Source organism: Oryx dammah, unplaced genomic scaffold, assembly GCF_014754425.2.
Source record: "Oryx dammah isolate SB20612 unplaced genomic scaffold, SCBI_Odam_1.1 HiC_scaffold_28, whole genome shotgun sequence".
Lineage (NCBI taxonomy): Eukaryota > Metazoa > Chordata > Mammalia > Artiodactyla > Bovidae > Oryx > Oryx dammah.
Window position 1 is genome coordinate 33,035,541 of NW_024070212.1, and position 13,961 is coordinate 33,049,501.

The 13,961-nt window shown below is 44.1% G+C and overlaps 1 protein-coding gene across 6 annotated transcripts in view; it reads left to right on the forward strand.

Annotated features, from left to right (window-relative positions):
* The first annotated feature begins 16 nt into the window (after window positions 1-16).
* The window catches only part of CLCC1 (chloride channel CLIC like 1), a 35,247-nt gene continuing 21,302 nt past the window's right edge, over window positions 17-13,961 (forward strand). For 2 of the 6 annotated variants that reach the window (XM_040232166.1, XM_040232169.1), the window contains exon 1: window positions 17-177. The gene's annotated coding sequence lies outside the window, so the exon portion shown is untranslated. The remainder of the gene's footprint in view (window positions 178-13,961) is intronic. The other 4 variants (XM_040232168.1, XM_040232171.1, XM_040232170.1 and 1 more) reach the window with 3 other exon arrangements.

Genomic DNA, 13,961 nt, shown 5'->3' on the forward strand with positions numbered 1-13,961 from the left:
GTCCGGGAAGGACGTACAGCCGCCGGCCGAGCAAATCGATGAGGACGCGCGCCAGGCAGGCCCCCAGCTGAAGTGCTCGGCGGCTTGCGGGGCGGCTGGCCGTCTTCACTAGCTGCCAAGTCTGGTGTCTGTCCTCCCGGAGAGGCAGGCGGGCGACCCGAGACGTGAGTCCGCAAGGTCGGTTGCGTTTGTGCAGCGGGCGGGTTCCGTGGGCGGCGGCGCAGGCGAGGCCAGGGGCGCTGTCGGGGCCTGCGGGGGACTTCGGAGCGCGGCGTCGACCGGGGTGGGCGAGCGACCTGCCCCCTTATCTTACCGGCCAGTTGACGGCCTTAACTGGTTGCCGCGCGGTTGCTCTCACTTTACGCGCTTCGAAAGGCGTCCTCGGGAAAAGGGGCAAGACGCGCAAAACGAGACGCGAGCAAACGTTGACTTTTGTTGGCTTCAGTTATCTCTGAAAACTTTAAAAACAATCTGAACGAATACCGTCAGCAGAATGGCTCAGATTTGGTTGTAGTTTTCAAAAGCTCCAAATTAATTTGAATGTTAAAATTAGAGATGAATATTTATGAGTGGGTGGTGAAAAACAATGACATTTTTCACAATGATGGTGGTTATGAAGGTGTGGTCCCCAGACTAGCTTTATCATCATTACTATCATCGTCGTCCTCATCTAAGAACTGTTAGAAATGCTCTGAAGTTTGAGAACCACAGTTCCAGGAAACTACAGAAACGCACGCGAACTAAATTGCATCCCCCGATTCCTATGTCCTTCAGTTGACTTTAATATCCAAGTTAATTTTCTTACTCATTTCACGTGTAAATTCGTTGAAATCAGATGCTCCTCTTTTATGCCGATTTCCACTCAGTGGCTGGCAATCTTTTTGGAGATCTCTTTGTTGGTAGCTGCCCAGATGAGTATCTCCTGTTACAGCCCACTCTGCATTTCCCACTTTGTAGAGATGGGATCCCGCAGTTCCTCTCCGCCTTCTCAGAATAGCCCCTCAGGACCTTTGGCATCTTGCTCTGGAGAGGCAGTTTTTAGGTAGAGCCAGTATGGGTTAGAGGGCTTCCCTGATAGCTCAGTTGGTAAAGAATCCGCCTGCAATGCAGGAAACTCCGGTTTGATTCCTAGGTCAGGAGGAACCTCTAGAGAAGGGGTAGGCTACCACTCAAGTATTCTTGGATTTCCCTTGTGGCTCAGCTGGTAAAGAATCCGCCTGCACTGGGGGGGACCTGGGTTCGATTCCTGGGTTGGGAAGATTCCCTGGAGAAAGGAAAGGCTACCCACTCCAGTATTCTGGCCTGGAGAATTCCATGAACTGTATAGTCTGGGTTGGGCCACATAATAGCTGAGTGGCCTTGGGCAAGTTACTTGTTTTTCTAATCTGTAAAATGAAGATAACAATAGTACTACTTCTCAGAGTTCTTGTGAGGATTAAATTAATGAATGTAATAGGTTTTGCTTGCTACTGTTATTTAACAACTTTGACAGTATTAGCATCAAAGACTGACAGATGAAAAAATTGATTAAAAGAAGATAAGAACTAGGGGAGAGAGACTGCTGCTGCTGCTGCTGAGTCACTTCAGTCGTGTCCCACTCCGTGTGACCCCATAGATGGCACCCCACCAGGCTCCTCCGTCCCTGGGATTCTCCAGGCAAGAACACTGGAGAGGGTTGCCATTTTCATCTCCAATGCATGCGTGCATGCATGCTAAGTCGCCTCAGTCGTGTCCGACTCTGTGCGACCCTGTGGACAGCAGCCCAACAGGCTCCTCCATCCACAGGATTCTCCAGGCAAGAATACTGGAGTGGGGTGCCATTTCCTTCTCTGGAGAGAGACTAATGACTGACAAATAATAGAATCACAGATAGCGCCACTGAACTAAACCAACATAAGGTACTTTTCCTTAAAACTTTGGGTGAGGTGGTAAAGAATCTCCCTGCATTGCAGAAGACTTGGGTTCAATACCTAGGTTGGGAAGATCCCCTGGAGGAGGACATGGCAACCCACTCCAGCATTCTTGCCTGGAGAATCCCTTGGACAGAGGAGCCGGAAGGGCTGCGGCTCAGGGGTTGCAGAGTTGGACACGACTGAACAACCAACACTTTGACTTCCCTCTTTGCACTCATAGTGTAGCCTGTAGGCCAGCATCTCTGCCATCACTGGAAGCTTGTTAGAAGTGCAGAAGCTCATGCCCACCTCAGATTTACTCAGTCAGAGTGTTTCTTAACAAGATCTCCACCAGGTTTGGATGAGGCTTTGTATGGAGGACGTGTGAGATCACCTGTGAGATTTCTCAAGAAGTCAGGGACCGGAGGGGTTTGGCAGATTTGCACCTGCTTCCATTATTCTGCTTTACCTCATGGTCTTTTATCATTTCTGCATTGCTAACCCCTACCCCTAGGGCTGCTGATCATTATTGGAGAAAATAGCATAGCTTCCAATAGCATTACCTTGTGAGGTTCATAGTCAAAACTAGCTGCTTGACAGTTTTTTTATTTATCTCCCTTTGCAGAATGCCTCCTATTTTTCCAAATCTCCATTCTCCATCCCACCCTGTGCACACAGAGACAGTCTGGGTTTTCCAGTGGTCTTTTTTTCTCTGTCCTCTTAATAATCACAATGTGAACTCTGAGCTTCTCTTTTTGCTTTCGAGCCTTTGTTTCCATCCTTCCTCATTCATTTCTGTTGATGTGCTCAGTCACTCAGTTGTGTCACTCAATTCTCTGTGGCCCTATGGACTGTACCCTGCTCCTCTGCCCATGGAATTTTCCAGGCAAGAACACTGGAATGGGATGCCATTTCCTTCTCCAGGGGATCTTCCTGATCCAGGGATCAAACCTGCCTCTCTTGCATCCTCAGGTGGATTCTTTACCCCTAGCGTCACCTCAGAACAGTTGATTCAGACATTTCAAGATCTAGGATCTGCACCCCTCTTATATCCCAGGGAAATCATGAGAGCAGTAAAGCCCCAGAAGTGGCAAACTGTCCTACCAGAAAAGCTCTATTGATGAAGTCAGGTAAACCTTGTTGCCTCTGAAAATCGTTAAGTGTAGCCTTGATTTCATACACTGCCGTCTTTTCTGAATCTCTGCTCAGTTCAGATTCTCTTTGTCATTGTCAGCTACTTAGTTCTTTTTTTTTTTAATATTATCAATCTTTATTTTTTAAGCACTAATGCAAATTGTTCCTTGCATGTAGGTTGCTAAGCAATGGCCTGAAAGTGTTTTGGTTGACCATAAGTGCAATTCTGTGTGGTCCCAAAAAGCATAGACATTCCCTCAATCATTTTTTTTTGTCCATGGACTCAGCTTCCCTCTGTTAGGTTTTTTTTTTTTTTTTAACTTTATTTTACTTTACAATACTGTATTGGTTTTGCCATACATCAACATGAATCCACCACGGATGTACACGTGTTCCCCATCCTGAACCCCCTCCCACCTCCCTCCCCATACCATCTCTCTGGGTCGTCCCAGTGCACCAGCCCCAAGCATCTTCTATCTTGCATCGAACCTAGACTGACAATTCATTTTTATATGATATTATAGATGTTTCAATGCCATTCTCCCAAATCATCCCACCCTCTCCCTCTCCCACAGAGTCCAAAAGACTGTTCTATACCTCTGTGTCTCTTTTGCTGTCTCGCATACAGGGTTATTGTTACCATCTTTCTAAATTCCATATATATGTGTTAGTATACTGTATTTCTTTCTGGCTTACTTCACTCTGTATAATCGGCTCCAGTTTCATCCACCTCATTAGAACTGATTCAGATGTATTCTTTTTCACTCACACCTTGCAGTTTGATGGATCTTAGTTCCTTAACCAGGGATTTATCCCCGGCCCATGGGGTCACGAAGAGTCGGACACGACTGAGTGACTTCACTTTCACTTTTCCCTTTCATGCATTGGAGAAGGAAATGGCAACCCACTCCAGTGTTCTTGCCTGGAGAATCCCAGGGATGGGGGAGCCTGGTGGGTGCCATCTATGGGGTCACACAGAGTTGGACACAACTGAAGCAGCTTAGTAGCAGCAGCAGCATGGCAATGAAAATGCAGAGTCCTAATCACTGGACTGCCAGGGAATTCCTTAGTTCTTTTATTTCCATTGAAAATGGTTGACTTACATTGTTGTGTTGGTTTCTGCTCTACAGAAGAGTGATTCAGTTATACGTGTGTATATATACATTCTTTTTTCTTTTCTATTATGGTTTATCATGGGATACTGAATATAGCGCTCTGTGCTGTAGAGTAGGAGCTTGTGGTTTATCCATTTCAGATATAGTAGCTTGCATCTGCTAACCCTAAACTCCCATTCCATCCCTCTCCCACCACCCCCCCTTGGCAACCACAAGTGTGTTTTCTACTCACCTACTTAGTTCTTAACTGCTTAGAATTAGGCTCTTCGTCATTTTATGAAAGTCATTTCACAGATGACCAAGTAATTAACCAATCCAGTGACTTTTTTCAGACTTTCTTTTTCTCACTTTCTCTGGAGTATTTAATGTAGTTAACTAACACCTCCTTCAGAGTAAGCCCCTCTTGGCTTCTACACTTTGCATGTTTTTAGCTTGCCTTCTGTTACTCTCATTAGTCTTGAGTCTCCTCTTTTATATTTGAATCTTCTCAAGGCTTTATTCCTCAGCTTAACTCTTTTTTTCCCTAATAAAGTGTACAGTTATCCAGTATTTCTACGTATCTCTGGAGCGTCAGAGGGATCTTAGGATGCCTTTCGCATCATTATTGTTATCTAGTGTTTTGATTTCACATTTTTAAACATAAAAAGTTAGTTTTTTCAAAAAACTCTCAGTTGTTTATTAAATTTATCAGTATATTTGGTTAGTCCCCATACTCCTTGGTTCTTTTAGTCATACCTTTCTTCATTGCAGTTAAACTTCTTTAACATATCAAGAGTCTGTGGGTTGTTGACTTCGTTAGTTTTTTATGTCTGAAGAAATTTGTGTTAGTTTGCTAGGGCTGCCATGACAGAGTACCCCAGACTGGGCAGCTTAGACGACAGAAATTTTTCTCAGTTTTGGTGGCTACAAATCCAAGGTTGAGGTGTCTGCAGAGTGGGTTTCCTGTGGTCTCTCTGGCTTGCGGGTGGCCATCTTCTCCTTGTGTCTTCATGTCATTCTGCCTCGGACCTGCCTGTGTCCAGATTTCCTCTTATAAGGACGCAAGTCATAGTGGAGTAGGGCCCATGCTAATGACCTCATTTTAACTTAATCACCTGTTTAGAGAGCCTGCCTTCAAATATTCTGAGGAACTGGGGGTTAGGACTTCAACATATGAATTTGGATGGAGAGATATAGTTTAGGTCATAACAGTAGCTTAATTAGGCTTTCCCATAGGGTAAAAAAAAAAACCTTTTGTAAAATGTGAAATAGACATACATACAGAAAAGTGTATCAAATACAAATGTTCACCTTAGTGAGTTACTAAAAAGCAAGCACCTGTGTCATTACTGTCCAGGTTAAGGAGCAGAACATTGCCAGTGTCCCAGCTGCCCTCCAGCACCTTTGCCCTTGTCTCATTCCTGATCGCAGAAGGAAGGGGCTCAATTTTTACCAAGTGTAGTGCTTGCTATAGTACTCTGACAAAGTTTCTTTTATTCTTGGTGTGCTAAATGTTTTCTTTTAATCATGAATGAGTTTTCATTCTTTGATACTGGTTTTGGGGCCTTCTCTTTTTCTTTGTTAATATTATATATAGGATTATCAGTTTTATTCGTCATTTCAAAGAACCAAGTTTTGGTTTTATCGTCTTCCCTATTACCTGTTTTCTTATTTCTCTTTATTCTTTATTTTTGAGTTGAATTCTTTCCGTGGTTCCTTCTCAGGCTTCAGCTGCTTTCCTCTCATGCGTGCATTGGTCACCGCTGTGCTGAACACTCAGAGGGGTCTGTTTTGATAGCAGTTCTCTCAGACTGGGTGTCCGCCAGTTTAGCTCGGACACTGCCTATCCAGAGTTAGTGTACACCCCGCAAGATAAGGTTACAAGACTTTCCCCACATAAGATGCATGTCTTAGAGGCCACCTGTACTTTTAACCAACTAACTATAGATTGAGTGGTTCCCACAACCCCATCAGATTGGATGATTCACTAAAATGACTGAAAGCACTACAGTTAATATGACCATAGATGAAGATCAGCCAAATGAAGAGACAGATAGGGCAGGTCTCGGGGGGAGAGTGCAGAGCTCCTGTGTCCTCATGGAAGCCAGGTGTTTGATCATCTCAGCACATCAGTGTGTCACCAGCCAGGATGCTCCTCTGAGTTGCAGTGTCCAGAGGTTTTTTTTTTTCTGAATATATATATTTTATTGACATATAGCTGACTTACAGTGTTTCAGGTGCACAGCAAGGTGATTCAGTTACACATATGCACATATGTTTTTTTTCAGATTATTTTCCATTATACATTATTACGAGATATTGACTGTAGGTCCCTGTGCTATTCAGTAAGCCCTTGTTGCATATCTATTTTTTAAAATTAGAAATCTAGCAGTCTATTCATACTAAGTCAAATGAGTAGAATCAAAATGTCAAAAAATTTTTAGTTAGGCAAAATTTATGTTTTATAAAATATATATATTATGCATACTATTTATTATAGTATAGTATTATATACCGGAGAAGGCGATGGCACCCCACTCCAGTACTCTTGCCTGGAAAATCCCATGGACAGAGGAGCCTGGTAGACTGCGGTCCATGGGGTCGCAAAGAGTCGGACACGACTGAGCGACTTCCCTTTCACTTTTCACTTTCATGTATTGGAGAAGGAAACGGCAACCCACTCCAGTGTTCTTGCCTGGAGAATCCCAGGGACGGGGGAGCCTGGTGGGCTGCCGTCTCTGGGGTCACACAAAGTCAGACACGACTGAAGTGACTTAGCAGCAGCAGTATAATATACATATATTATGCTATACTATATATGAATATAAATACAAAAACTTTTCTGTGCTTGATAAAGGCCTCAGAAAGAACATCAAAAAAAAAAAAAAAGATGGAGAAATTGGAAAACATAATCTAAATGAAATGGGAGCACTGAATATGAAATAGAGAAAGTAAAACTAGATAAAAGTAAAAGATCACCATATGGTCCAGTTTTTTTTTTAATAAACATGGCTGCTAGTTAAAAACATATCTGGAGCTCTGGAGGGAAAGAAAAAGCAATACCTGAGCAATTGTATTTTTCAAAAAATTTCAAGATAATTCTGCTATGCATCAGGATTTTAAAAAGTGATTAAAGGTTTTTATATTAAATGGTAGTTTTGGTGATACGGAATTCTATTATTTTCCTGTTGACCAATCATGATACAGTGGTACTGAGTACTAGTTACATAATCACAGTAGTAAAAGATGTTTATCAGTTTTCACAATCAATAGCCAGACCAAAAAAAAAAGATAATTACAGTTGCAAGCCATAATGGGAACACGTGCTGTGCTTAGTGACTCAGTTGTATCCAACTCTTTGCGACCCCAGGGAGCCTACCAAGCTCCTCTGTCCAGGCAAGAATACTGGAGTGGGTTGCCATGCCTTCCTCCAGGGGAATCTTCCCAACCCAGGGATTGAACCCAGATCTCCTGCATTGCAGGTGGATTCTTTACCATCTGAGCCACCAGAGAAGTCCAGTGTAAAATAATTACATACAATTTGGAAACTCAATCAGAGTGCTGTGATAAGTGGAAATGCCTCTCTGTACATGTTTTCATCTGCCCAGCCAGTCTGTGTCTTTTGTTTGGTGCATTTAATCCATTTAAATTTAAGGTAATGATTGATATGCATGATCCTATTCATTTTCTTAATTGTTTTGGGTTTATTTTCTGTAAGTCATTCCCTTCTCTTGTGTTTCCTGCCTGAAGAAGTTCCTTTAGCTTTTATTGTAAAGCTGCTTTGGTGGTACTGAATTCTCTTAACTTTTCCTTGTCTGGAAAACTTTTGATTTCTCCATCAGATTTGAAGGAGAGTCTTGCTGGGTAGAGTATCCTTGGTTGTCTGTTCTTCCCTTTCGTCACTTTCAATATATCATGCCATTCCCTTCTGGCTTGCAGAGTTGCTGTTGAGAAATCAGCTGATAACCTTATGGGCATTCTCTTGTATGTTATTTGTTGTTTTTCCTTGTTAATATTTTATCTTTGTCTTTATGATTACTGTGTGTATCAGTGTGTTCCTCCTTAGCTTTGTCCTGCTTGAAACTCTCTGTGCTTCTTGGATGTGGTTGACTATTTCCTTCCCCATGTTAGGGAAGTTTTCATCTATTAGCTCTTCAGATATTTTCTCAGGTCCTTTCTCTCTCTCTTCTCCTTCTGGGACCCCTATGGTGCAAATGTCGGTGTGTTTAATGTTGTCCCAGAGGTCTTTTGGGCTGTCTTCCTTATTTTTTCATTCTTTTTTCTATATTCTGTTCCGTGGCAGTGATTTCCATCATTCTGTCCTGCAGGTCATTTATCCGTTCTTCTGCCTCAGTTATTCTGCTGTTAATTTCTTCTAATGTATTATTCATCTCTGTTTTTTGTTTTTTAGTTCTTCTAGGTCTTCAGTAAACATTTCTGGCATCTTCTCCATTCTTTTCTGGAGCTCCTGGATCATCTTCACTATCATTATTCTGAATTCTTTTTCTGGAAGGTTGCCTGTCTCCACTTCATTTAGTTTCTTTTCTGGGGTTTTATCTTGTCCCTTCATCTGGGACATAACTTTCTGTTTTTACATCCTAATTAACTTTATGTGATGTGATTTTTGCTCCAGCTCCTGTGCGATTGTGGTTCTTCTTGCTTCTGTTTGCCCTCTGATGGAAGAGGCTAAGAGGCTTGTATAAGCTTCCTGATGGGAGGGACTGGCTGTGGGAAAAACTGGGTCTTGCTCTGGTGTACATGGCCTTGCTCAGTAAAGTTTAATCCAATTATCTGCTGATGGGTGGGGTTATGTGCCCTCCCTGTTAGTTTGGCCTGTGGCAACCTAGCCCTGGGGTCTGTGAGCTCTGTGGTAGGGTTAATGGCAACCTTCAAGAGGAATTATGCCAAGGAGGACCTTCTAGGACTACTACTGCCAGTGCCCCCGTCCCTGTGGTCAGGCCCTGCCAACCCACGCCTCCACAGGAGGCCTTCCAACACTAGCAGGCAGTTTTGGTTCAGTCTCCTGTGGGGTCACTGCTCCTCTTCTCTGGGTCTTGGTGCATGTACAGTTTTGTTTGTGCCTCCAAGACTGGAGTTTGTTTCCTCCAGTCCTATCAGTTCAGTTCAGTTGCTCAGTCGTGTCCGACTCTTTGCGACCCCATGAATCGCAGCACGCCAGGCCTCCCTGTCCATCACCATCTCCCGGAGTTCACTCAGACTCATGGCCATCAAGTCCGTGATGCCATCCAGCCATCTCATCCTGGGTCGTCCCCTTCTCCTCCTGCCCACAATCTCTCCCAGCATCAGAGTCTTTTCCAGTGAGTCAACTCTTCGCATGCGGTGGCCAAAGTACTGGAGCTTCAGCTTCAGCATCATTCCTTCCAAAGAAATCCCAGGGCTGATCTCCTTCAGAATGGACTGGTTGGATCTCCTTGCAGTCCAAGGGACTCTCAAGAGTCTTCTCCAACACCACAGTTCAAAAGCACCAATTCTTCGGTGCTCAGCCTTCTTCACAGTCCAACTCTCACATCCATACACGACCACAGGAAAAACCAGTCCTATGGAAGTCCTATAATCAACTCCTGCTGGGCTTCACAGACAGATTCCCTGGGGATTCTCAGTCCCTTTGTTGAATCCCCAGGCTGGGAATCTGATGTGGGATTCAGAACCTTCACAACAGTGGTAGAACTTCTTTGGTATTATTGTTCTCCAGTTTGTGGGTCACCCACCCAGCGGGTATAGGGTTTGATTTTTATTGTGATTGTTCCCCTCCTACCATTTTGCTGCGGCTTTTTTTGTCTTTGGATGTGGGGTATCATTATTTGGTGGGTTCCAGCATCCTCCTGTCAATGGTTGTTCAACATCTAGTTGCCGTTTTGGTGCTCTTGCAGGAGGAGATGAGTGAAAGTCCAGAGTTTTTTTTTTATCAGGTTTCATTCTGTAGGCATGATTGATTCATTGGCCACCTGACTGAACTCAGTCTCCAGCGGCCCTCTCATCCCCAGAGGTTGGATGACTGAACAAGTTCCAGTCCTCTAATTATGTGCTTGGTGTTTTTTTTTTTTTTTTTTTTAACTAATTACTTTCGGCTCTGCTGGGTATTTGCTGCTGTGTGCAGGTTCTCTTTAGTTTGGGTGTGCAGGCTTCTCGTTGCAGTGGCTCCTTGTTGCAGAGCACAGGCTCTAAGGTGCTCAGGCTCAGTAGTTGTGGCACATGGGCCCAGTTGCCCCTTGGCATGTGGAATCTTCTCGGAGCAGGGATTGAACCCATGTCCCCCAAATAGGCAGACAGACTCTCAGCCCCTGGAGCACCAGGGAAGTCCTGCTTGGTTTTTCTGGTGAACAGTCCCCAACCTGAAACTATCTAGGAGCCCACCATGAGTCACCTTATTAGCATTAACGCAGTCCTGTCAGTTAGGAAATCTCAAGGGTTTTGGAGGAACTGGAAACAAAGATCAGATATTCTTTACTGTATTGCAGGGACCCTCTGCAGACCTCTGGAGGTCTGTCTATGCAGATTTTCCCACTTATCTCCAGCTCCCTTGGTTTCTTCAAACTCAACTCAAACCTCCTCAAGGAGCCCAGCTGCCTGAATTCTGCCTGAATTCCCTCTCTGGGTACCTGTGGTCTAGAGACTCTCAAGACAGTAAGCTGGGGCAGTGGAAGGGTTATCCATGTTTGTTTCCTGTCTTGCAAGGATCACCATTCTTGCTTGGCGTTCAGTGTCTTGAAAACCATTTCATATATTTTGTGCAGTGTTCTTTCTTGGTTGTTCAGGCAGGAAGGTAAATCTGGTCCCTGTTACTCCATCTTGGCCAGAAGTGGGAGTCTGGGGAATACTTTGGAGCATGGAGTCACTATGTTACCCTGACCTAAATCCTTTACCTGAACGTTTTCTTTCTAACTGCCAGACTCTTGTCCCTACCACTTTGTTAAAAAACTGCTGTACCAAACCCAGTGGTCATTTTGTTGTCCTCTGATCACTTGACCTTTCAGCAGCATTTGATACAGTTATCTGTTCCCATCTTTCTTCACTTGGCTTCTGGAGTAACAGCCTTTTCTGGTCTTCTTCCTGCCTCATTAGTACTCGTTGACATCATCTCTTATTAGCATCCCCTTGTTCTCTCCAACCTCCAAGTGTTGGCATGCTCCGGGTCTCAGTCTTTAATCATAATAGATCTTGTGGTGATCTCAGCCAGTCCATGGTTTATCCATCTCATCTACATCTTTATTGTTCAGTTGCTCAGTCGTGTCCAACTCTTTGCGATCCCATGAACTACAGAGAGCATGCCAGGCTTCCCTGTTCATCACCAACTCCCAGAGCTTGCTCAAACTCATGTCCATTGAGTCGATGATGCCATCCAACCATCTCATCCTGTGTCATCCCCTTCTCCCCCTGCCCTCAATCTTTCCCAGCATCAGGGTCTTTTCCAATGAATCAGCTCTTCACATCAGGTGGCCAAAGTATTGGAACTTCAGCTTCAGCGTCAGCCTTTCCAACGAATATTCAGGGTTGATTTCCTTTAGGATTGACTGCTTTGATCTCCTTGCTGTTCAAGGGACTCTTAAGAGTCTCCTCCAGCACCATAGTTCGAAAGCATCAATTCTTCAATGATCAGCCTTCTTTATGGTCCTGCTCTCACATCCATATGTAATTATTGGAAAAACCATAGCTTTGACTAGACAGACCTTTGTTGGCAAAGTAATGTCTCTGCTTTTTAGTAAGCTCTCTAGGTTAGTCATAGCTTTTCTTCCAAGGAGCAAGCGTCTTTTAATTTCATGGGTGCAGTCACCATCTGCAGTGATTTTGGAGCCCCCCAAAACAAAGCCTCTCACTGTTTCCATTGTTTCCCCATCTATTTGCCTTGAAGTCATGGGACCAAATGCCGTGATTTCATTTTTCATCTGTTGAGTTTAAGCCAGCTTTTTCACTCTCCTCTTTCACTTTCATCAAGAGGCTCTTTAGTTCCTTTTCACTTTCTGCCATTAGGGTGGTGTCATCTGCATATCTGAGGTTATTGATATTTCTCCCGGCAGTCTTGATTTCAGCCTGAGCTTCATCCAGCCTGGCATTTCACATGATGTACTCTGCATATACGTTAAATAAGCAGAGTGACAGTATACAGCCATGATGTTCTCCGTTCCCAATTTTGAGCCAGTCTGTTGTTCCATGTCCAGTTCTCACTTTTTTTTTTTTTAGTTTATTTTTAATTGAAGGATAATTGTTTACAGTATGGTGTTGGTTTCTGCCAAACATCGACATTACTCAACCATAGGTGTACATACATCTCCTCCCTCCCCACTCCACTCCTCTAAGTTGTTACAGAGCCCGTTTGAGCTCCCTGAGTCACACAGCAAACTCCTTTTGGCTGTCTGTCTTACATATGGTAATGTGTGTTTCCTTGTTACTCTCCATTCAGTGTTGCCTCTTGACCTGCATGTAGGTTTCTCAGGAGGCAGGTAAGGTGGCCTGGTATTCCCATCTCTTTAAAAATTTTCCACAGTTTGTTGTGATCCACACGGTAAAGCCTGCAGTGCGGGAAACCCGGGTTTGATCCCTGGGTTGGGAAGATCCCCTGGAGAAGGAAATGGTAACCCACTCCAGTACTCTTGCCTGGAAAATTCCGTGGACTGAGGAGCCTGGTGGGCTACAGTCCACAGGGTTTCAGAGAGTCAGACACAGCTGAGTGACTTCCCTTTCACTTACACACTCACAGGCTTTAACATAGTCAGTGAAACAGAAGTAGATGTTTTTCTGGAATTCTCTTTTTCTATGATCCAGTGGATGTTGGCAGTTTGGTCTCTGGTTTCTCTGCCTTCCTAAATCCAGTTTGTACATCTGGAAGTTCTCGATTCATGTACTGTTGAAGCCTGACTTGAAGGATTTTGAGCATTATCTTGCTAGCATGTGAAATGAGTGTAACTGTGTGATAGTTTGAGCATTCTTTGGCATTGCCCTTCTTTGGGATTGGAATGTAAACTGACCTTTTCCAGTCCTGTGGCCACTGCTGAGTTTTCCAAATTTGCTGGCATATTGAGTGTGGCACTTTAACAGTGTCATCTTTTAGGATTTGAAATAGCTCAGCTACATCTTGAAGGCTCTCACCTGTATTTCTGTAGACCCACTTCTCTCCTTACCTCCATACTGTGTATGGGACATCTCTCTGTGGATGTCAGTAAACATTTGAAATGTACTGTGTCCGAAGCAGAACTCTTGTTATATCAGAACTTGTTGTCTGCCCACCTGAGTGTCCTTCAGTCTTTTCCCATTCTCCCAGTTGCTCTGGTCACAAACCTTAACATCATCCTGAATCTTTTCTTGTCCTTACTTTTTACATCCAATTTACCAGAATTTCTGCAGTGCATTTCTATATTAATTACAGTAGCACAAGATGGTATAAAAAAACCAACCCCCCAAATCTTAGGACTTACCCTAAAATAAATTAGTTTTCATTCACGTGAAAGTCAAAAAACATGTTCCCACTTAATAGGTGGCCTTGCATGTGGTTGTTTAGGGTCCCAGCTCCTTCCATAGTCAGGCTGCCCTCCTCTAGGGCTCAGTGTCCTCCCCATTGCCTGGTGGGGGCTCGGGGGGCAGCTGATGGAAGTTCAAGCAGGGAGGCTTTCATGGATGTGGTGCGTATTTCTTCGGCTCCTGTTGTGCTGACCAGGACTTAATTGTCACATGCTCAACTGGAAGACACCACTTGGTACCATGTGTTCAGAAAGAAGTAACGTGCTTGGTGGCCTGTTAGCTGGGCTTTGCCTCTTGCCTTCTTTCTAGTTTCCTGCTTTTGCCTCAGTTCCAGCTTCCACATAGCGGCTTTGCCTCTTGCCTTCTT